General features: G+C 44.2%; 1 protein-coding gene across 2 annotated transcripts in view; it reads left to right on the forward strand.

The window, feature by feature from the left end:
• Positions 1–22,748: 22,748 nt before the first annotated feature.
• Positions 22,749–24,945, forward strand: part of CUNH4orf19 (chromosome unknown C4orf19 homolog) — a 64,735-nt gene continuing 62,538 nt past the window's right edge. For both annotated transcript variants that reach the window (XM_039226957.1, XM_039226958.1), the window contains exon 1: positions 22,749–22,873. The gene's annotated coding sequence lies outside the window, so the exon portion shown is untranslated. The remainder of the gene's footprint in view (positions 22,874–24,945) is intronic.

A 24,945-nucleotide genomic window follows, 5' to 3' on the forward strand; every position in this document is an offset into this window, starting at 1 on the left:
GGTGCCCAGGGTGCAGGCGAGTGCGCGCAGCTTCCCCGAGTTACCGCACCGTAGCCTCTGCGCGCTCTCAGCCCCTCACCTCCTCTGCTGGCGCGGGCGGGCGACAGTACACACACCGGGTCTAAGCGGATGAGCCACAACTGAGAAGGAAACAACACACAAAAACACGGGGGCGCGCGGCACAGGTCTGTCTGCCAGGGGGTGCACTTAGCGTGCGTGTCCGGATTCATAGGAGGCTCCCGTCTCCCTCCGGCGCCTCGGAAAAGTAGGCACCGAGACGTTTCCCAGCACCTGCAGGAGGTGGGTACGCGTCCCGGGTCGTCGCGAGCGCCCGGGTCTGCTGCCCCCGCGCGCGGGGAGGGAGGGCCAGCCCGGCGCCGGGGGTCGGGGGGTCGGGGCGCGCAGGTAAAGGGTTACGCGCGCCGGGGAGGCTCGCCGGCCGCGCCACGTGACGCGCCGGCCCAATGACGGCGCCGGGGCGGCCGCTGCGAGCGCGGCGGGCTCCGGGCGGCGCTGAGCCGCTGGCGTTTCCCGGCGCTGCCGCCCGAGGCCGGCGAAGCCATGGGCGCCCCGACCCCGACCCCGACCCCGCCGCCGCAGCCGCCGCCGCCCGGGCCCAGGTAGGGACGGTCCCCCGCCCCGTGAGTCGGGCCCCGCCGCGGGCTGGTCTCCTGCCGACCTCGGCTTTGGGGCATTATTTCCCCGACTTCGCTCGCAGGTCGTTTTTATTTCTTTACTTCCTTCTGCCAAGGGGGAAGAAATGGGGTGAGGCAATTCTCCGTTTGATTACTTCGGTAAAGTCACGGAATTCAACAAAGGCTCGGGAAAGGAGGCAAAAGCCAGCTCCGGGGGTCCGGGGAGGGGCGGGGGGAGGGAGCAGGCGGGACTTTTACAAAGTCCCCAAACTAAAGACCAGGACAGTTAGGAAAGCTTGGCGTCTGGGCGGTGTATGAAACACTTTTGTTTTTAAATCCCTAATTAATGAACTTTCAGCGGCGCCTGAGAACTTGAGTTGGAAAAACTGCGAGATTTTCTCTTATTTCTAAGTGTCCCCTTCCCCCATTTTTAAGCATTTTTAAGGGCGTTTTCGAATAAAACGGAAATGGAATGCTGACCGCCGCTGTTTCTTTGAAACGTCCTTGGGTCCCAGGATTTGCTCGGGTTGGGGTGCTGGCGCCCTGGGTGGCGGTGAGAAGGGGTGGAGCGGGGAGGGTGCAGCTTTAGGAAGCCGCACGCGTTGAAAGAGCGTTTCAGGTGCAAACTGTTAAATGGTCACGAACTGTTTGCTGAATATTTAATACTTAGGCGGGCATCTCCCAGGGCGATGGCTTGGGTCTCCCTTGACCTTGGCAGCCCCGGTGAGGTGAGATTTTCACAAACCACCACTGAAGAAGTTTTTCCAGCGATAGAAGACAGATTTCAAAATCAGTGGGGCTTTTTTTTTTTTTTAAACCCCTCCCAGGACTGTAATTAAAGACCAAACAAAAACTCTCCTTAGTAACTTAGTAAATTTTATTTTCCATTATGCTATAGACTTTTGCAGTGAATTAGAAGAAGTCAGTGTTCCAGGAGGTTGTTCAGATCATTAAAGAGAGTGTTTTCGTATCTTCCTGTCACTGTGAGAGAATTAACTGACCGTGCTTCTCACCCTGGCTTACGAAAGTCCTGAGTGGTTGCACCCAAGCTGTTATGAGCTGTAGAAAAGATGAGAAGCATTTGAGCATTGAACCAGAAAGAAATGGAAAGTGGTCGCTGCTTTTAAACACGACAAATTCTATTTATTCTCACACAAAAAAATATGCCACGTATTCCCACATCTAATCCTCCAGTTAATGCTATTTTAAGGAGACAAATGTTAAAGGTTCTGAGGCTAAACACCAGTGCCTACAGAGCAGCTCCGCAGTCATGAGGCAGGTCATTGAAACCGTGTTTTGAAGCTCTAAAAGGTCAGTATAATTCTGGGGTTATTTGTAGTTTCTTAACGTGTGAAGAATTGGTTATAAGAACCTGCCTTGATCACAGAACAGAAATGGAGCAGACATGAATACAGGAAGGCAGGGTTGGGTATAGATCTCTTCTTTGCTCACTCAGTGTCCATCCTGGTACTTGTTCTTTCTGTTCAAGTATGTGATGAGTGCATGTCTCGTGACATCGGGCCCCACTGCCGGTCCTTAATGGTTCTAAAGATTTCCATATCCAGTGACATCTAAAGGTGAATGTGACTAATCTTAGCTATGTGCAAAGAGCTTTCACATATCTGGATTTAAAACAACAGGGGTGGGGCACTTGGGTTCTCAGTCGGTTAAGCGTCCAACTTCGGCTCAGGTCATGATCTCACTGTTCTTGGGTTCAAGCCCCGCTTCGGGCTCTGTGCTGACAGCTAGTCAGAGCCTGGAGCCTGCTTCACATTCTGTGTCTCCCTCTCTCTCCTGCTCACACTGTCTCTCTCTTTCTCTCTCAGAAATAAATAAAACATTAAATTTTTTTTTAAATAAAATAAAACAACGGGGTGCCTGGATGGCTCAGTGAGTTAGGAATTCGACTATTGTTTTCAGCTTAGGTCCTGAACTCACAGCTGTGAAACTGAGCTCTGTGTTGAGCTCTGTTCCTTGCTGAGTGTGGAGCCTGCTTGGGATTCTCTCTGCCCCTCCCCCCTCAAAATAAACATTTAAAAATAATACAAAAACTTGCATGTCAACTAAATACGTTCAATAGCCTAGAGATGGAATGATTCCCCTGACTTCCCACCTACTGCCTCTCTGAGCCTAGAAACGCTGCTTGGCTAAGTTCTGGCCAGAACTGCGTCCCTGCCCAGGGCAGAGCAGGTGCTGCCTTCCTTGCTTCTGGAACTGTCCAGCTTTTGTGCCTCAAGAGCCCATTTACTGTGCTTCTTGGGATGGACTCCTGTTTCCAAATACTGTAATTGAAGTCGCTGGGTTTCTTCTACCTGGACTTGCAAGTTCTCCTAGTTTAACAGTGTTTCCAAAAACTCTGAATCTTGGGCTCTTCTGGGATCTTGGTTAAATAGTACCTAGCTCCTGCCTGTCCACTCCCCCACTTTTTTTTTTTTTTGGTCATTATCTGGTTTGCAGGTAAACTTTCTAGATATCTGGAAGAGTCGGTAGCCTCCCCTAGGAGAGGGTAGACCTCAGCCTTCACCTATCTGCAGGTCAGATGGGTCACCCAGGTGCAGCCCTTCTTAGTGTGTTTACCACCTGAATGTTGTTTTCAGGGAGTAAAGTGAAAGTGAAATCTGGTAACTACTCACACCCTTTTCACCTGAGAATATTCTGATCCCCCAGAAATTGGAATCTTCAGAAGGACCATATATCATCAAAATGACCCCATCCTCAGACACAACATAGCCATCAGATGAATGTGTGTCCTGAAGCAGATACTTAATAGAACTCAAGGGGCACCTGGTGGTTTATTCAGTTGAGCGTCTGACTCTTGATTTGAATTCCAGTCAGGTCATGATTCCAGAGTCCTGAGATCTAGTCCCACATTAGGCTCCCCAATGGGCATGGAGCCTGCTTGGGGTGCTCGCTGGCTCTCTCTCTGTCTCTCTCCCCCTCCCCCTTCTCCCTCCTTGTACTCCTTCTTTCTCAAAAACAAAACAAGTCAAAATACTGACTCAGTGTCATCAAACATCTTAGAAAGGATGATTCTGAGCTACAGTGAATATTAAAAAGAAGGAACACTTGGGTGGCTCAGTCAGTTGAGCATCCAACTTCGGCTCAGGTCATGATCTTGCAGCTTGGGAGTTCAAGCCCTGCGTTGGGCTCTGTGCTGACAGCTCAGAGCCTGGAGTCTGCTTTGGAGTCTGTGTCTTTCTCTCTCTCTCTGCCTCTCCCCTGCTCATGCTCTGACCCTCTCTCTTTCTCTCTCTCAAAAATTAATAAACATTAAAATTTTCTTGAATAAAAAGGAAAGGAATATGTCTCAAATTTTACTATGAGCAGTGAATTCTGTTCTATTCAGTGTACAAGTGGCTCTCTAAAATTCAGTGATACCCTTCCCTGACCTTGGAGACAGCACGTTTGTAAACCTAAAGGTATCAGGCACTACACTGAGCAAAGTGCCAGGGACACAGTCCTAGCCTTTGGGGATCTTACAGTCTTCAGATAAGCCACTGAAGGATTTTAAGCAAAGCAGATCTGTATTTTAGAAAGTTCTCTCTGGCTATAAGAAGAAGAATGAAATGGGAAAGATACCAGCAAGGCAACTGCTCTAAAAGTCCACAGGAGAAGAGAGAGGTGAATGGATTCTAAAGATACTCAGCAGGACAAAGATATTTAGGCTATTAAGTCAGAGAAAATACTGGGTGACTCACTCAAGTCTCTGAAGTTCATTTCCATGCCATTTCAAACTGCATTTGTTCCAGCCAGGTAGCTGTGACCCGTGTTTCATTGCCGTGTTTTCCCTACTGACTGTTGTTACTCTCCAGCTGCATGCATTTTTTTCTGTCACAGAGAAAGGTTTGGATAAAGAATGAGCCAAATAGATTTCACACTTTTCCACAAGCAGGGCTTCTTCATGTACACTTATATATATAGATCTGAAGGCTAAGTTAGAATTAACTGTGGCCCTTGTAATGTATGCACTCTGATTTAGCTTAACTCCTTCTGGGAATAAAAATACCCTAACTTGAGGAGTGCCTGGGTGGCTCAGTCGGTTAAGCGGCCGACTTCGGTTAACCGGCAGACTTTGGCTCAGGTCATGATCTCACTGGTCTGTGAATTCAAGCCTGCATCAGGCTCTGTATGGACAGCTCAGAGCCTGGAGCCTGCTTCGAATTCTGTCTCTCCCTCTCTCTGCCCCTCCCCTGCTCATGCTCTGTCTCTCAAAAGTAAATAAACATCAAAAAAAATTTATTAAAAAAAAAAAAAACCTGACTTGAGGGGCTCCTAGGTGAGTACCTCCCCCACTCTTGCTCTCTCTCTAAAATGAATAAACATTAAAAAAAAATTTTTTTAATTACCCTGATTTGAGAGGCAACTGGGTGGCTCAGTCAGTTAAGCATCTGACTTTAGGTCATGATTTCACAGTCTGTGACTTCAAGTCCTACATCAGACTCCCTGTTGTCAGTGCAGAGCCCACACATGATCACTCACTCTCAAAAATAAATAAACATTAAAAAATAAATACCCTGACTTGATGGCATAGCAGTTGTAGAAGTGGACAGTAGAACAGGATTTTTTCTTTTTATGTTGGCCGCTGTGTGTCACAGAGAAGCCTCTGCTGCATTTGCAGACGTGTGGTCTCGGAGCACGTGCTAGCAGTACCCAGACAGCCTCTTCAGCCACTGCCACATGCATAGCTTTGTCATACAACATGTATTTGGGTGTGTGTGTGTGATTCACGTGTTTCCTAGGGCCACAGTTGGCCTTTACACACAAGAGTTTTGGCATTTCTGTTGATGTTGGTGTTAAATCTTCCTTCCATTTGTTAACTGAGTATACACCTTGGATCGTTGATGTGTGATAAAGATTGGATCTGAATTCATGGCTTTGAACCATTATCCCCCTTCTTTGATGGTCATACAGCCAACAGCATCAGTTCTCCAGACTGTTGCAACCTGAGAACGAATAAAAGAAGTCTTCCTGCACCCATGAAGAGTTGTCAAGAGCCACATTCTTAGATTGTGACCAGAACGTACATGGCATTATTTCTCTTTGGGCTCCTAACAAGCTTGGCCACGTGGATTTCTGGTCCACAGCAAGGAGGTACACCTCACTGGTTCAGCACAAGGCTATTAGGATAAGCATGAAATGTCACAACCAACTGCTGTAAACAGCAAAGCCGATATGGTCAAGGTTGCCTGTGATGGCATTCTGAGTCTACAAGACAAGAAAAATTGGGTTCAAGACTATCTGGTAGCAAGGAAATAAGTATCACATTCTAGAAGAATGTACCCTTTTTAGAACCAGAAAAGAGCCATGAAAATCATTGCTTCTAAGCACCCTAATTTACAGACGAGGCTCAAAGAGGTTAAATGATGTGTCTCGGGTCATATGGCTGTCCAGTGGAAAAGCTACTGGGACCAGAATCTGAGCCTCCCAATTCCCAGTCTGGTCACCTTCTTACTACTACTGGCCAAAAAGTACAAATTTTGGTGCTAAGGGAAATTCATCTTCTAAGTATCTTCTTCCCAAAATATTGTTAACAGCCACTACATATGGAGAAATTACTTCTCTAGAGAGAGTGTTAATTATCCATTGATGTGTAACAAACCACCCTAAAACATAATGGCTTAAAATGCCTACTGTTTATTTGGTTTATGACTTTGTGGACCAGGAGTTTGGACCTGGTGAATCCACTGGTCTTGTCCAGGCTCCGTTAGGCATCTGTGGTCCCCAAGGAAGCCCTGCCCCTGAGTATTGGCTGACCATCAGCTAAGGGCTCCCCTCTCCTCAGTCGCTGGGCTTGATCACGTGTTGGCTCAACATGGTTGTAAGAGGAAGCCTAGGCTGAAAGTAACACAGTTACTTCTCCTCCAGTCCCCTTTATTTTTTTTTTTTTTAAGTTTATTTATTTTAAGAGACAGAAAGTCGGGGAGGGAGAGTGAGAGAATCTGGAGCAGACTCCACACGTGCGGATCTTGACATGTGGCTTGAACCCACAAATTGAACCCTGAGTCTTAGCCTGAGCCACCCAGGTGCCCCTCCTCCAGTCCCCTTTAAAAGCCAGTGAAGAGGCCAGCCCAGGCTCGAAGGGTGGAGAAGGAGACTCCACCTTTCGATGGGAGGAGCTGCAGAGAATGGGAAGGATTCAGGGAGGAGTGGGGAAATGTGTCCATCTTTGTAATCGACCACATTGGCTAAGCACTTTGCATAACTTAACTAAGTTAATTCTCCCAACAATGCTTGAGGTTCAGGCAGAAATCCTATTTTACAGGTGAAGACACTGAAACTCAGACATGTCAGTCTGAGTGAGGCAGGAAGTGCAGCTGGTACTCAGATCTGACCCAAAGCTCATTTTTGTAACCACCCAAATGCAGCCCTGCCTCCCTGCCCCTGCGTGATGCTGCAGGGAAGGATGGTAGTATCGTACAGCTCAGAGTTTTATATGAACAAAATCTAACTCTAAGAATACTTTTTCTTAATTTCTGTACTAAAAGAAATAAAACCAGTTTTGATTGTGCCTTCAAAGAATGTATGGTGTGTGTGCATGTGCACACAAGCTATTTGAACAATAAGATTCAGAGTAAAGAGAAATAAGCCGACTAGATCATCAGAGAAGAGTAATGGGGGACAAGATAATGAGCTTAGGGGAGCCAAGGGAAAGACCGATTTGAAAAGAATTGTGTCCATTTATTAATATCTCAAAGGATCCTCCAATCACTTATATACAATAAGTACTAATCCCACTGTACAGATGAAATTATTCACCCCAGGTCACATAGCTAAGACCTGATAAAGACGGCATTCAAACCCATGAATGCATGTCTCCAAAAACAACCCTCCACCATTTTTTCCCTGTAAGCCAATAGCTTTGCTACTCAAAGTGGTACTCATGGACCAGCAGCATGGCAGTCACCTAGGAGCTGGTTAGAAATGCAGTCTAGGTTCTTCTTCAAGATCTGTCAAATCAGAATCTGCATTTTAACAAGATCCCCAGATGATTCATAAGTAAAGTCTGAGAAGCAAAGCACATCCCACAAGACCTGATGCCAACTTGGATTCTGAAGAAAGAAAAAATAAGGGAGGTGGAGATGGTTCTGGATGGCAAAGTTCTGAACCTGTTTCCAACCTTCAGGCTGGGATGTACCTTTGCATTCTTTACTACTGAAAAAGAAGATACTTGGTGGTGGTAATGAATGACAGTTTGGGTTTTCTGTTTGCTTGTTTTCAGGCAGCTTCTGTCATTCCTTTGAGAATTTTATTTTTAATTTTCTGTTTCATTTAGAGAGAGAGAGCGAGAGAGAGAGAGCGAGCAAATCTTAAGCAGAGTCTGGGCTCAATCCCACGGCTTTGGGATCATGACCTGAGCCGAAATCAAGAGTCAGACACTCCATGAGCTGAGCTACTCAGGAGAGCCCCTCCCATTCCTTTGAATTGTAGCAGTGTTTCAACTTTTGCTAAGAAGTAGTTCAAACAGAGTTCCAAATCTAAATACCCTTGTCAATTTCCTGTATCTTGTGAAAGAATTTTTTTGGCAGGGAGTTCTAATGAAACAGTTCTTCATCTAAAGTAGTTCTTCGGTTTGTTAGATCTTCCCTGGGACATCTATAGAGGCAGGATTCTTTTTTTTTTTTTTAATATTTTTATTTATTTCTAGGAGAGAGAGAGAGAGAGACAGCGTGAGCAGGGGAGGGTCAGAGAGAGAGGGAGACACAGACTCTGAAACAGGCTCCAGGCTCTGAGCTGACAGCACAGAGCCCTACGCGGGGCTCAAACCCATGAACCACGAGATCATGACCTAAGCAAAAGTTGGACGCTTAACCGACTAAGCCACCCAGGCGCCCCTAGAGGCAGGATTCTTATGTCCCTTTCATAGTTAAGGACAGTGAGAGGTTGTAATGTCAGCCAAAACTTGAACTTAGGTCTCCTAACTCCAAAGCTCAGTCTTCTGACTGACCAGCGAAGCACTCTGCAGGTTTTGGAATTAATTGGTCTTTGAAGGAAATTATTAAATCAATCGATTTTTGTTTTGGGCTTTTTGTTGTTGCTGTTGTTTTTATATATACTGTGCCATACTCAAAAAGATGCTTGAAAGCTTAAATTGGTGATTTTGAAGTAAGTATTTCATGGAAACTTAAAACTGCCTCATAAAAACATTTCCTCCCTTACCTGGTTTTCTTATCACATTGAATCCCCATGTTGGTTCCAGAAGCAACAAACCACACTTTATACTTCAAATGACGTAATTTTACAACCTTTTCCTTTGATTCTTTGAGTGATAGAAAGATTTTTATTTTTTCCAAGTAAATTTTTAAGCCCATTTCTTAAGCAACTAAACTAAGGCTCTCAAAATATCTGTAGGTTACAGAATCATGACCTGGAAAGGGGCTTCACTGATCCAAACACCTGGCTTTATGGATAAGAAAACCGAGGCCTGGGGAGGGAAAGCAACTTGTTCAAGAATATTCCACAAGTCCAAGGCAAAATGAGAGTGGGAACCCTCGTCTCCACCCCCAAGCCCTGTACTCATTGACTATAAGACTTAAATGCAATTCCTTTCCCTGTTGTGTTTCCCAGCCTCTGCTGGGCATTGTGGGAAAGTTGGGAGAGCTCACGTTTTCAAGTCAAGATGACCTGGGTTTGAATCCTGGTTTGCTGGCCATCTAGCATGTGACAAGATTCATTTACTGCTGCAGTCATTTCTAAAAAGAATCATAAAACAGAGTTTATTGGCTAGACAGTCCAGATTTAGTTTACAAAGTACAATTTATCTGCATTCTCTTTTGAACTTGACAGGACACGTTTTATATCCTCACTGGGGTTTGGTTTTGGTGAAGGAAGCCAAATGTTCTAGAAGAGGATATAGTAAAAGCTTCAACGACACACTATCACTCAGGCAGAGGTCCAGCCTCAGGAGATCACTGCCGTAGGCCTGATGACCCCCTGCCTTAAATTAGTTCAGTCTCCCATTGCTGATGTGATGCTTTCTCTTTTCCAGGCTGAAAGGCAAGTACTTCCCGGTGGTCAAGTACAGGGCTAGATTGTGGTTCTGGGGAGGTGAGCCTGAAAACAAAGGAAGGTGTAGAGAAGTCACAGCCCACTGATATGGAGAAGCCTAGAGAGCTGTTTTTTAATACCCTGCGTAAATTCAAAGATTTAATGGACCAAAGGAGTGTGACTTCTTTGTAACCCAAAAAAAACAAAAACAAAAACAAAAACTGAAGTATCTTTAGAGAAAGTTAAATTACTGAAATTGCACCTTTGACAAGACAGTTGCCCTGTAAGAGTTAATCAGACGAACAAAAAGCAGAACAAGCAAACAAATGAAAACTCAGGAATTTGCCACCCTAGCACTTTGCAGGGCCCCTAATGGCAGGTGTGACCCGGTGAGGCACACGAGCACAGTAAGTCAGAAATCAGAATCATCCTCTCAAACACAGATGACAGCGTCATATGCATGGTTTGGTCCCATTAAACGTCTTCACTCACTTCTGTTTGCAAGAGCTCACCATCTATTTAGTTTATGCGAGCCCTTTAAAAAGAAACTGGGAGCGAGTATTTTCTTCCATCACTAAGTTATTTGACCCACTCTCCCAGGAGAGACTAGAATGAGGGCAGGACTGTCATCAGCCTTGAATCCTCACTCTGCCATTTGATGTAGGACCTCAGGAATTCCACTTCATCTCCCTGGATTTTGGCTTCCTTATCTGTAACACTTGGAAGCTGACTGAGTACTTCCCCTAGCATATGTCTGCACACGGTGAATGTTTAATAAATCTGAGTCTTGCTTGTGACCTTCAGTTGTCTCAAATGTAGAATGAGAAGTTTGGACCAGAGCAGCAGCATGTGGTGTGGAATGGAGGGACAGGATGGGGCTAGAGGAGGCGACCAAGTGACCCACTTCTCCCCACAGCTCACTCCGTCTTTACCTTCAATAAGAGCCACACAAGGAACAGCAGACCTCAGACTTAAACACACAGGGTTTCCCCTGAATTTCTGACCAGATACATAATTTTCCTTAATATAAAATCATCTACTAAAATGTCTGTCCAGAGTCTGTTTTAAATGCTCTCTGTACTTCAAGCATATAAAGAGCCTTGGCGGGGGGGGAGGAGGGGGGATGTAGTAACAATCCCATGTTTGTCTTAGTCGGAAGTAGGGAGGGTGCCAAGGACTTCACTGGAGGAGACACAAGTGGAATCCTTTAAGAAAGCAGAACTTAGTTACATGGGGGAAAGGAAGGAAAAATAAGATAAAAACAGAAAGGGGGGGAAACCATAAGAGGTGCTTAACTATAGAGAACAAACTGAGGGTTGCTGGAGGGGAGGTGGGGGGGATGGGCTGAATAGGGGATGGGCATTAAGGAGAGCACTTGTTGGGATGAGCACTGGGTGTTGTATGTAAGTGATGAATCACTAAATTCTACTCCTGAAACCATGATTACACTATGTTAACTAACTTGGATTTAAAAAAAGAAAGAAAGAAAAGTAGAGGGGCACCTGGGTGGCTCAGTCATTTAAGCGTCTGACTCTTGGTTTCAGCTCAGGTCATGATCTCACGGTTTGTGAGTTCGAGGCCCATGTTGGGCTCTGCACTGACAATGCAGAGCCTGCTTGGGATTCTCTCTCTCTCTCTCTGCTCTTCCCCCACTCACACACACTCTCTCTCTAAAAATAAGCTTAAATATTTTATTTTAAATTAAATAAACTTAAATACTTTTTAAATTAAAAATATAAGTAGAGTTCTTTGAGAAATCGGAATTCAGTTACATGCTGAAATGATCATTCTGTAAGTGCTGAGACTAAAGGAAATAGGGACAAATGAGACTTGAAGAAGATAACTTTTCCATGATCCTCATTTCCACGAAGGATTTTCAAATCACCAAAGTTGGCATTTGTATAAGTATTTAAAAGAGAGAGCCATTGCCTCACCTTTGGCATCTTATAGATTCTTCATCCTTTACTTTGTGCGTTTGATTGGATTATTTTAAGAACTTCATTGTCAAGCTTTTTCACTGCGGAGGGCCCACTCTAGTTAGTAAACCTAGTGCCATGAAAAGCTTCCCCTCACCCCCACTAACACCTTGTGGACTAAAACCTAAATGCTCTTCTAGTTTTGGGGGGAGGGAGGGTTGTTGTTGTTGTTTCTCTTTTTAATGTTTATTTTTGAAAGACAGAGTGCGAGCAGGGGAGAGGCAGAGAGAGGAAGACACAGAATCTGAAGCACTCTCCAGGCTCTGAGCTGTCAGTACAGAGCCCGACGCGGGGCCCGAACCCACAAACCATGAGCTCATGACCTGAAGTCTGGCACCCCTTAAATGCCCTTCTGTTGAGCAGTTGTCTGTGGAGGCCTGGCCGGCTGGTGGGGATGCAGAGGTGGGCAGAACAGACCTGGACACAGCCTCCAAGGTGGCAGCGTGATACCCATACAGACACGTCGCTCTCCGTTCCTGTGTGGACCGCAGGGAGAAAGGTCCCCGGCACCCCCAGTGGTGGTGTGGGGGCTGTGACCTGCACTGAGAGACAGGAGGGCTTCCCTGAGGAAGGGATGTCCAACTGAGACCAGAAGGTGAGATTTCTGGAGGCACGGGAGCCGCAGGGGTGACAGAGGCAACAGTGTGTCACAAGTCCACAGGGGGCAGTGTTCCCAGAACCTTCCTGAGCTTGAGGAATAGCAGGAGAGACAGGCAGGAGGGAGACTGTGCATGGGCCACATGCTATGCGTAATCTGACCTCTACCAATGTGATCTTTCCTATTTATTTAAGGGGTTTTTTTGGTGGATGTTGAAACCTCCAGTATCTAGAGTTGAGTGAGGGTAAAGATCATCTCCCTCACAGCCTCACACGTGGCCCAAAAGCAAATCTCAGGCTCAAGTCTGCCCCACCTTCCAACACTGATCAGTGAGCAGGAATGAAGAAAGTCACGGTGCCTGCGGTGTAGGCTTGGTGAAGTCCCTCCTTCCTCCCTTTTATTTGTCCAACTATCTCTCGTGGGGAGTTCACTAGAAGCAAATGTGGCACTCTTCTAGAGGCTGGGTGGAGCTAACCGAAGAGTTCAACTTGAGTAGCAAGACTCCATTGTGCTGGCCACTAGTCAGGCATTCTTCAGAAACAAGTACTGGGGACCCATTGGGAGGGTGCAGGGAGCTGGATGGTTACCATCTACCATGCTGGTGTGAGAGCGAATGGCTCTACACCGTTTCTCACCAGTCTCTACATCTCACACGGAAGTGATTCCTCTAATGGGAAATAGCTTCTAACGTCCATATGCTAATTAATAAAGTCCTCCATGTTGACTGAAATTAAAGAAGCAAACATACCCTCAGGAACCACCTCTGGATAGCAACCTTGCGCTAACATTCTTACTAAAGATCTGTGAGGTGCATTCCTGACTGGGGCAGCTAATTTAGTGTATGTCCCAGAGTGCAGATTAAAAACACACTCCTGTACCCAGGACCAACACCAGTGTATCTTAAGGCAAATTATAGACAGTACGAGCATCATTAGTAGGTGGCCTTAAGAACAGTGAGAAGCTATCGGAGGTTTTGAACTTGGGGGGTGCCTGGGTGGCTCAGTTAAACATCCAGCTTCAGCTCAGGTCATGATCTCACAGTTCGTGGGTTCGAGCCCCACCTCCACCTCTGCATTGACAGCGTGGAGCCTGTCTCTCTCTGCCCCTTCCCTTCTCACTCTCACTCTGTCTCTGTCCCTCAAAATAAATAAATAAACATTTTAAAAAACTTACAAAGATTTCGAGCTTGGAAGTAATAAGATTTGCTTCCCTGGCGGCAGAGTTGGGGAAAGAAAAGACCAGTGAAGGAGCTGTTTTCACATGAGATGTTGCTAAACTTCCACTTGAATGAAGTGGGAGTATTTAGACGGTGAGGGGTGCACGGCTTCCTGAGAAACTAGGTGACAGCACCAGGACCCGCTGATGGATGCAAATGGGAAGTGAGGCAGGAAATGCCAAAAATTGGATTTTAGAGAATTTTGTTGCGGTGTTGTTCATAATCACAAAGAAAAACAATTCCTATGCTGTCAATACGTGTCGGTCCAATGAAGTACAGCTTACAGACCTGATGCGACACCCAGCACTAATAAAAATAATGAGATATGCAAGATGACATGGTGGAAAGACGTCCAGGATATAATTTTAAATTCATAAAAATGTGTTGAGGAAACATACAATTGGTGCTCCATTTTAATACAGATGGTAATGCTGATAATTAGCACTTAACCTAGCAATAGGAAAGATCATAAGCTGCACTTGTGATTAAAACATCTGGAAGAAGAAAATCCCAAACAGTTAACAGTATTTATCTGTGAGGCAAAGATTACTAGAGACATCTGCGATCTATATTTTGACAGTTTCTGTACTCCGGAATTTCTGCAACAGGGAAATCAGATTCAACAGAAAAAGAGTAAACTACTCCACTTCTATTATGAAAACTCCTGATCCTTCTCCCCCAGAATGATTAGCCCCTCTTCTGAACACACAGGCCACATTCATTCCAGAGTAGTAGATCCAAAAAGGGCCTCAGCAGTCGGTTGATTCCGTATCTCCATTTCACCTCCGAGGCCGCTGAGGCCCAGACAGGTTAATGGCTCGGCCAAAATCACATGACCCTAAATTAATAGGGCCAAGACTGGAATCCAGGCATATGCTAACTCTTAGTCTAGAATTCTTGCTACGACAACAAGCAAAGTCTTCTCTAGCACTCGTGGTATCTATGAATAACTTGGCTTTTATTGGACTGTCAAGTAAATAAATCTTTGTCCGCCAATGAGTGATGGCCTCAGACTCAGTCAGTGTCCGGGGCTGTGCTCGGCACTCTGTAAAACGCTCATTGAAGCAATGGATAGACTTTAGACTTCAGATCCAAGAAGCAGAACTAAAATTTGGGGAGGAGAAAGACACCTCCAAGCCCCCTGTCTCCACTCACCCACGCTCTCAAACACACAGAGTGAGACTAAGTTAGGGATGCTTGGCTACATTGCCTAATTGATTATGCTGGGAAGACGGACTTTGGATTTAGGGGGTGAGTACACTTCTCCCCTGCAATAATTCCCCAGTATACTGAACTTTCCCAAGGAGAAATCCCTAGTCAAGGATTCCTTTAATGAGTTGATAACGTCAGTGACTTCCCACTGCTGGCTTCTGAGCTCTCCCTTCCTGAGGCTCGCATAGACCCTTTTCACAGAGTGGGCTTCAGGGACTGCCTGGACCGTACAGGAATGTAGCTGCCCCTGCCCTGACTGTGAGTGCAGATTGTCCACAGTGCGCGGTGGTGGCCCATTGAACCAGGTAGGTGCCTCTGGATCAGGCGTCACTGACTAGAAGGGGGACAGGAAACTACTTTGTCCTTAGACCAGGAGTTACCCAGGGGCAAATGGGGAGCCGCACACAGCAGTCTGTTGATGGCTGTTTAGCTTTCCCGCCTTTGGTGCCTGATTCTTTTCTCCTTCTCCCCCGAGGCTAGTCACAGTACTTTTGTCTATAGTGAACTACACTTGGCATCTGGAGTTCATCACCTAAATGAGCCACTGTCTTTCGGAAGCTGTTCTGCTCCCGTTAGAAAAATGTGGCGAGCTTGTTTCCAGTGTTTTATTAATTTATTTCAACTCAGCTTTTTCCATATGTTAAACGTTTTCATTTTTTTTAATTACCATCTGTTTGATTTTTTTTAGACTCTATACACTCACCCACGTTTATATAAAGTTTACTTTTAGACTCTTCCAAATCAGTTCCCCCCACCATTGCTAATCTAGAAAGGGGTGCTGTGTCTTTAAATTTGGAGGTATATTGTAATTGTCTTTGAAGTTTCTATTTTCATTTGTTTGCTTTGGGTGGGACGTGGAAAAATATTTGCCTACTGTGTGGTACTAACCTTCATGCATGTGTTCACAGATTTCCTTCCCTGAGAAAGGTGGTAGACAGTTCATTGGTGATACTTTTCTCTTTTTAAATGTTTCAAATGCAAGAATTTCTGCAATAAGTTTGGTAAATTCATTTAGTATCAGGGTGGGATCTAAGAAGATGTCTCCGAGACACTCCAAAAGTGTGAAACTTCAGAAATTAAACACTGGGTTTTCTAGTTCCGTATTACCCCAGAAGCTGCCTTCGTTATACAATCGGTACTTTCATTAGAAATTAAGTAGTAACAAGGTGCTGATGAACTCTAATATTTATTCTGAATAACATTGTTTGGACATTTCTAACTTGTTTATTCCTAAATAAATTTTTTAATGTTCAGGTAGTATCTTTAAATTATTTTTGAGTGGCTTGGAGGCAGCTATGTTTGCTTGTCTTCTTAAGGGAATTAAAATTCCAATAGTGCAAAACTTTTTAATAGCTCATCAGTATGTATTGAGCATTACCACAAGCCAGACCTACAGAGCAAGTGTAAGTCAGCCTGCCTGGGCACCCCCACAGAGTGCATTTTTTACAAATGTATAGCTTTAATGGACAAACGGAGTTCATGAATGTCATACTCCCACACCGTGCACTTGTAATGTAAATTCATTCATCATATTTATGGAGCACTAACTACATGCTAGATATTGAGCTACCTGCTGGCCAGGATATAGACGTGAACAATAGAGTCCCTGTCCTCACATGGCTTGTAATATCGACGGGGAAAGAGGAACATGAAACAATCAAATAATAACTAGCATTTCAGCCTGTGGTGCAGCAAAGGAAGGGTGAAAAGAACATATAGCAGGCTTTGCGGGGACCTGATTTAGACAGGAGGGGCGGGGGTCAGGGAAGGTTTCTCAGAGAAAGTGACATGCTGAGACAGGGATAGCATGATTCTGGGAGCCAAGAAACCCAATTTCCAGCCGAAGAGACGCTGGCAACTACTCTTGAGCAGGTCTTAACCTCTGGTCTCATTTTCTTTGCCACAGAAACCTCTAGGGTCTCTTCTCTGATCCGTGATTAATATGAACGGCTCCCTTACCCGGAAGCTCAGATGGCTCCCGTTGGGCCACGTCTGAAGCGGTCACCACCCCAGCCTGGATTCAGTGTATTCCCAGAAACTGTGTGCTGCCTGCATCCCTGCCAGGCTGGCCACAGGGCCAGATTCGGGCAGTTCAGCCCAGCTGCCCAACTTCCTGCCCCGCCCCGGCCACACAGCTATCTACCTCCCTATCAGTTCTTTCCTCATTCCCTCCATTCTCAGAGGATAGGTGTTCCTTTTCCTGTTCAAGGTCAGCCTTTTCACATGACCTCCCTCACTTTTCGCCTGCATCCTCTGGGACACTGCTTCACCAAGTAGAAATGCTGCCTCTGTCCCAAATCTTCAAGCTCTCAGCACCCCCTCCTTCCTCCCAAAAAAGGAATCAGCTCTCTCCTCAATAAACAAACTTTTTTTTTAATGTTTATTTATTTTTGAGAAAGAGAGAGAGAGGGAGAGAGTGAGTGAGTGAGTCGGGAGGAGCAGAGAGAGAGAGAGATCTGAAGCCAGCTCTGTGCTGACAGCAGAGAGCCCAATGTGGGGCTTGAACTCAAGAACCGTTGAGATCATGACCTGAGCCAAAGTCGGACACTTTACCAACTGAGCCACCCAGGTGCCCCATCAAACTTTTTTTTTTTTTTAATTAAAATAAAACACAGAACAGACATCTCTTCCTTTGAGCCTCATTCCTCTCCTTTTGGGCCACCACCCCCCTGAACCTCCCTGAGTTTCCCTTATTAAAATATTAAGTGAAATTTAAAAGTCTTAAAGAATCCTTGACTCATTGCTGCCTTTCCCAGTTTGTTACTTCCTAGTTCACTCTTATAGTTACTTATTTTCTACCCACATTGGGAAATGAAAATTTCACTGATAAAATTTAAATTTCAGATTTATGACCATTAAGACTAACAGTCGTATTTCATCTCCTTACCTGGTAAACGTCCCTGCAGCATTTTAAACTGACATTGATGATGCCGTCCTTTTGAAATCCTCTCCTTCCTTTGCCTTCCCTCATACTACTATATTTCTCACTCCTGGTTTGTCATCTATTACCATGACCCATCCCTGCTTGCCTGCCATATACTATCAAGTGTTACCCTGGGATTTGATGATGCAGGATCCAGTCACAGGTCCTATGCATACCTGGGAGCTATGGCTGTGTCAGCGGGGAAGGGTGTACAAAGATTTCAGAGTCCTGTCAAATGGTGACCAGATTCATCGGTTCGGGTCAATGGCAGATTGTGTGGGAGTTAGAAGAATCAGAGGCTTAAGAGTTACGTAACTTGTAATTTGAATCTTGGAGACAGAGTGGAGAAGACTGAGCCCTTTGTAAGGTACAGATTCCATGTTAAAGCAAATTATTTTCTTATGAGATAGTGTGTTCACCCTGGGAAGGTTTAGAATCAAGCATAGATATGATGAACTAAATAAAACTCCCAAGTATTTATATTTTTAGGTAAGTTTGTGGAAGAGTTTGTATTCAATATTTTGAATACATGCAGTATTCACAGCAGGTAGGATGATTCATTAATTAACATGTTAAGTCTTGCGATTCCACTGTAAACTATGTCATTAGCTGATTGATTTAGACTTTGGATCTTTTTAAGGTGAAACTTTTCAGATAGTTTTGCTTTGTGCTCTACTAGATCAAAATGGTTAAGGCAACTGAAGATTTACGTTATTTACGAGTTTACTGGTTTTATACAATGAGCTAAGTGCCACAAAAGGGTTTGTTTATTGGTCACTGAGACACTTTTTATTTATTTAAAAAAAAATTTAATGTTTATTTGTTTTTGAAAGCAAGGGTGCAAGTGGGGGAAGGGCGGAGAGAGAGAGGGAGACACAGACTCCAAAGCAGGCTCCAGGCTCTGAGCTGTCAGCACAGAACCTGACATGGGGCTCGAACTCACAAACTGTGAGGTCATGACCTGAGCTGAAGTTGGACACTTAACCAACTGAGCCACCAGGTGCCCCACTGGGACACTTTTTAAAAATCAAATAGATTATATTTGTAAGTAAGACATTTAAACTGTCCTTTCCTTTAATTACCAAGTTGAAAAGCCATTCTTAAAAGGATTGACAGGATTTAGAGAACTGTAAATAGAACAGAAGATTTGTAGATAACTCAAGAGAAAGCTACATTTTTAGCTGTGTTCTTTTAATAAAAATTAACAATTTTTAAAAACCTAGATAGCCTCATGTCATGTTAGCCGGGTCCCTAGGAAATTCCCAGCATCCCTGTTGCCACCTCCCGTCCCAAGCATTGGTGTGGCCCTAGGCTCCTTCCTCATCACTGCCTTCTAGACCCCTGGCTGGCCTCTGGCAGCATCGAAGTGTGTGCACTGCTCATGGCTCAGATGGTGCACATGGCACCGAATGTCCTGTCTCCAGCCCTCCCCCCCCCCACACAGCGACAGATTCCCTGGTAACAGGTGCCTGCTGGACAGCTTGCAGATCCCCAAGCCCCTTTAAACTTAACCCATCGGAAACTGCATTCACTGTGCCTCACAGCCAACCCCACTGATTGGCTCTCCCTCCTGTTACTTTCAGCTGATGACATCACCTTGTTTTCCTTCCCATCAATGCAAGGACTGTGGGTCAGGCATCTTTGACTCCTCTGGGCCCATTATCTGCCAACAGTAGGCACTCAAAAACCCAGTCTGTGAATGCGGAGGCCAAATAAAATACAGATGACATGATGCGTGCCCTAAGATGAGTGGAAGGGCAAGACCCCATGTCGTGATGATGGTTGTTAAAATCTCTTTGTCAGTGAGCAGGAATAGCTAACATTTCCTGAGCGCCTCCCTTGTGCCAGGCACTCGAAGTGATTTACATCATCTAACTTAAAGGGGTGGCTCAGAGAGGTTAAGCAAGTTGTTCAGGTGACTCAGTCAAGTTCACCAGCAGACTCTTTCCTCAGTGTTAGCACGAACCCTTGGAGCAGGTGCTTCCGCATTAGGTGAGATGTCCCTGATTTTTATGCAGTGACATTACTGATACAACTATGAAGATTAAATGACACCTGGAAACTCACAAATTAGCCTATAATCATCTAGTAGGTGTTTTCATTTCCTTATAAAAGAATTTGCTTTTTTTAGACAGATGAAAATACCAAAGCTTAATGATCTCAGAGATCAATACTGTCACTTATTAAAGATCCATCAGCAGAATCCGTTCTTCAAGCTCTACTGCTTGACCTTCTGCTGATTTAGGACAAATCCTTCTTGATCTTTCTATATACTGCCTGACCAAGAAGTTGCTGTTTCACTCTAAGTGGACACCAAACGCTGGTTTTAGAGGAAATGCAGCCATAAGAGCACCTTTTAAGAAATAAAAATTGAGAAATCATTCTTCTTAAAGTTCCTCCTTCCCTCTTCTTTATACAGTCCATAGAAACAAGGCTCCCTTTTCTTACCCCTGCTGAGCATTTCAACCCTAGCACCAAATTCATAACTGTGATAAAACTGAAATTGCTATCTTATCTTCATCCACCCCACCCATAGCCCCACCCCCTCACCCCCTAGGAGGATAAACCCTCTAAACACAGGCTGCCAAGACCAAGCCAAAGACTGAGACAACAATCCTTTGCTCTAACTAGACATCTTTAAAATAAAGAGTGTTCTAGTCTATAGTTCTTATTCCTGAATTAACTCTGCCCCACCCCAAACCAAAGTGTGTCTTCTGCTAAGATTCTTGAAGTTGGAGTAACTTTTGTCTAGTTCTCTTCAGGAAATTATGTATAAAAATATGCCACCTTTAGCAATGTGTATGCATTCGTTTTTTAGAAGATCAGTTCCCTTGAAATCTTCTGTTTGAGTCACAGATGCAAATTTGGAAACGGGAAAGAGTCTTGATAAAGATATAATAATTATATGTGTAGTGCCACAGAATAGGTTTCTAGGAAAGGGGTTGTAGTAAGCGGGAACTTTCTTCTAGTAATGTTTAACTAGAGCATGAGGGATTTTAATGTCTAGAGTTGCTTACTATTGTGGCCAAAACTCAAAATAATTTTAATTATAGCAAAATAATTTTTCTTCAACTACAAAGAGTAAGAGAAAGGAACTCTTTTGTGTAAGGTGGAAAGTAATCACAAAACCCAAGGTATCCTGCTACATTCAGATGATATAGTAATTCAGGAGAAACCAGCCTCATTCTCTCAAGTGCACAGACCAAAGGTGAACACATTTACCACATGTTTTGATGCTATTTGTCACCATAACCCTAGGATGATTAATGTCCTCATTCTCCAGATGGGATGATAAGAGATCATAGTTTATCCTAACTAATGTGATACTCCTTAATCTCAGGTCTTCTTTAAATTTCTCTGCGGTCACAGAAATCCGTGCTCTGTTCCTTAATCTCTCAACAGATAACATGGTGCCTGTCTCTATAATCTGAAAGCCCTGGCCCACCAACATTTACTCTCTGTTACCAGATGCCGTAAATTCATAAGTTCACTTCATTATCCCATTTGATCTCCATGTGTTTATGTATGCACATAGCAGCCGTTAAAACAGGCTAACGCTGCGGTGAAAAACACAAGCCTTTAGACACACCTGGGTTCAATCCCAGCTTTAGAGCTTCTTAACATCCCTGAGCCTCCCATCTCTTTTTAAAATGAAGGTCATAACTGTGCCAACACGTCCATGGTATTGTTTTTGGCCTAGAAGCTGGGAGTCAAATCAGCACATGCACATGAAGAAATGGTGATTATTAGCTTGTATGACTTCTGTAATAAGAAAACAATTCTTAAAAGCACATGTTAAAGATAACAAAGTGTACCAGTTTATAATAACCACTCATGAGAATGGCTATACAATCGAGAAGATGGGCAATAACAGGTGTTTGCAAAGATGGATATAGAGAAATGAGAACCTTCATACACTGCTGGTGGGAATATGAAATGACACATCCAGTTTGGAAAACAGTCTGGCACTTTCTCTTTTAAGGAACATAGAATTAGCTGTATTATGCAGAAATTCCATCCCTAGGAATACACCCAAGAAAAATGAAAACCTAAGTCCACACAAATACTTGAACATGAATGCTCATAGCAGCATTATTCATAATAGCCAAAAAGTAGAAACAACTCAAATGTCCATTGACCGATGAATGGCCAAATAAAATGGGATACATCCATACAGCAGACTAAAGGAATGAAGAATGAATACATGCTACAGATGGATGGGTCTTGAAAATATTAAGCGAAGTGAAAGAAGCCAGGCAGAAAAGGCCATATGTTACACAATTCCCTTTATGTGAAAGGTCCATAACAAAAGTGAATTGGTGATTGCTTCGGGCTGAGGAAAATGGTGGATTGGGAGTTCATGACCAAAGGTACAGAATGTTCTGAAATTGATCATGGCTATGGCTGTACAAGTCTGTGAATATACTAAAAACGATTGAATTGTACACATTAAGTAGGTGAATGGTAAGTTATGTGAATTATATCTCAACACAACTGTTAAAATGTAATAAAGTGACAGACTTCTAAGTAATTTCAGTAAGCTTGGATGCTTAGAAGTTTTTAGAGTACAGGTCAGAGATATGTGTTAAGGACTCCATCAGAGATGTGTCCACCAATCCATGGGCTTTGACTTGCCAATAGCTTTTGAGAATCTTCCTTGCTGACAGCAGCAGTTTAAAAGTGAGAAGCTTCAACTCTGGTCTTTATTTAATAAAAAGTTTTATTGTTTATCTCCTGATTTTGAAACTGATATGTGCACATTGAGAAAAAACTTAGAAAAGAATGAGATGAAAGCATAAATTAAAGAAAACAGGTAGCTTTGTGACTCTGAGAACAATATTTCTTCCTGAGTCCTTTCCAGGTTGGAAAATGTAATCTAGAACTTAGGTTTTAGAGATCCAAGTTCTCATACCATGTACTTTCATGAGCGGCATTTTGACAGAACCTTCTCGAAAATGATCACTTGAACCTGAAAACCCCATCCTCCTGAAGACTAATTTCCAGTCTACATTACACAGTGCCCAAATTCAGTGACCGTCTGTAATTATTTAAAAACACACCCGCACTTACTTTGCAGAGCCATTAGAGACCTCCCTCCACCCCAGCCCACCATTCACACAATATTTTTCCTTGGATATTATTAACCTTTGTACCAGGTGTGATCTTACTCAGTATTTACCTGGTTCTGATTTCTCTAAGCCCTAGATGCAGACCTCTGGAAATAATGGGCTCTAAGGGAAACGCTGCCCAGATCGCCAAGCTCAGGAGACACTGAGAATCCGGCCTCCCACAGCAGGCTCATAGCGTGGGGCTGACCTACTATATCAGGTGAATATACTAGCCCATTCTTTGTCAAAAGGGAAAAATGGCTTAATTATTTGGCTTCAGTCCCCCAAACTAAGGTTAGCCCTTCAGGGAACAAATAACTTCCCCAAGCTTTGAATCGTCCTTCCAGTAAAGACCTAAAATAATTATAAATATTGTTCAGATAGGACATCAGCCCTCTTACACTTCTGTTTGGTCACAGTAGAACAGAAGAAATTAGTATTTGTAAGACTTATTTGAAATTTGCCTTATAAAATTACCATCCTATGTCGGTCTTTTAGTACAAGGAAATTAACTGATCATTAAGATGTGCTGCTTTCCATAGGGATTTCCATAGGGAATCCATTTCCACAAAGAAACATGACTAGAAACAATCTTGTTCTAACTCTGTCAGCACTTTCTACATCCCATCAGTCAAGGCTTATCTGATATTTTTATTGCTGGTTATTCTTTCACAGGAAAGGGTTTTATTTTCTCAAATGGTTATAAAATTTTTTTTTCTTAAAGCATGTCCCATAAATGTCTTTTTATCTCCCGTAGCATGTTATTTAAGGTCAAGCCCTAAATATTTCTTGATGAATTATCTGTGGGGAGTCTGGGGGCCCTTCCGGCAGTGTGGGCATTTGTGATCCGACTGCGCAGTCCTTCCCATCTTTCTGGAGGCATGGTCACAACCAACCTTGTCCACAGCACAGCAGGAAAGGGCAGCTTCTTTGGAGCAAACCCAAAACACGACGAGGCCGGCTGCTGAAAGGTGAGGTGGCCGTTCTTTGGTAGCAGCCTTCCAGTCCTTCTATAGATTTGAAACATTTCAAAAGCAAAAGTTTCAGAACCAAGAGCTATGCACCCAGTGCGTGTCCGGGAATTTTCCAGTATCGTGAGGCTTCCCTGCGGGCCACCCCTGTATGGAAATTGTAAGATATCCAGTGGTTGAGGGGTGGTGAACAGACACATCTTCTGGCCTGTTTTCTTCTCTGCAAGGAGTAGTTAGGAGTCGCTTCTCCTCTTGGGCTGTTTGTGTCACTTCAAAGGCCAGTTCGGCCGAGGCGTGCGTTCGGTTCCTCTTTGGTGCCACGCACCACTGGGATGGTTTCTGTTCGTGGCTGTTCTACATCTATTGGGAAGGGTCCATTCATTTTTTGGCCATTTTTCACGGAGTTCTTCATCTTACTGAACGCAAGAGCCCTGGGTGCAGACGTTTGGTTCATCAGATGATATGTGTATGTTCTCAATACAAGTCTTTTGTCACAAAATTGTAAAAAGTTACACGCTCACATGTACCTCCAGAACTTAGCCCCAGGGTCGTGTCCTCTCTCTATTCAACTTCTCAAATGGGTGGTTGATGTCAAAGGATGCTAAATTTCAGCAAAATAATTACATGTTTCTATTGACCCAAGACCTCTCTCTATAACCCTGTTCACTTTCTTTCTGCATAAAAGTTCTTGCCTCTGAGTTTCAGACGTGCCCTTCCCAAACCTTAATCAGTAAATGAACTGGATATTTCACAAAGGATGTTTCATAAACTCAGAATCTGTAGTCTCGAAGAGGGAAATTCAGGTATTAACCAAGTAATCACATAGATATAAACTTTCAGGGTGACAAGTGCAATGTGACTCAGTAGTAGAGAGCTTTGACTCAAAAGGGGGAGGGAAGTGAAAGAAGCTTCTGGAGGAAGATATGAAGAGTCAGCCAGGAACAAGGTACCGCAGGAACAAAGACCCTTCGGCAGACAGGAGCAAAATAATGCAGGTCTAAAAGAAGACCTATGAATATGGAACTCAGAAAGGAGGATGGCTTAAGAGAAGCTTGAAGATATGAGCAGGAATTTTGTCCTCTCTCATCTTAGGAACAGTGGGAGGCCACTCAAACGTCTTTGAAGTCAGGGAGCTGGTGTGATCCAGCCTGTGCTTGGCACAGACTGCTCCGCGGGGATTTGTGGAGAAGACGTTAGAGAGTACCCTCCAGTGTGGGCAAGACCAGTCAGGAAGGCTTTGCAGCGGACTGAACAAGAGACCTGGGAAGTTTGGTCCAGGCTTCAGTGGCAGTTCAACAAGAGAGGTGAACTAGTCCAAGAA

The sequence above is a fragment of the Hyaena hyaena genome, unplaced genomic scaffold (assembly GCF_003009895.1).
Source record: "Hyaena hyaena isolate Hyena2069 unplaced genomic scaffold, ASM300989v1 scaffold_24, whole genome shotgun sequence".
In the NCBI taxonomy this organism is placed as follows: Eukaryota; Metazoa; Chordata; class Mammalia; order Carnivora; family Hyaenidae; genus Hyaena; species Hyaena hyaena.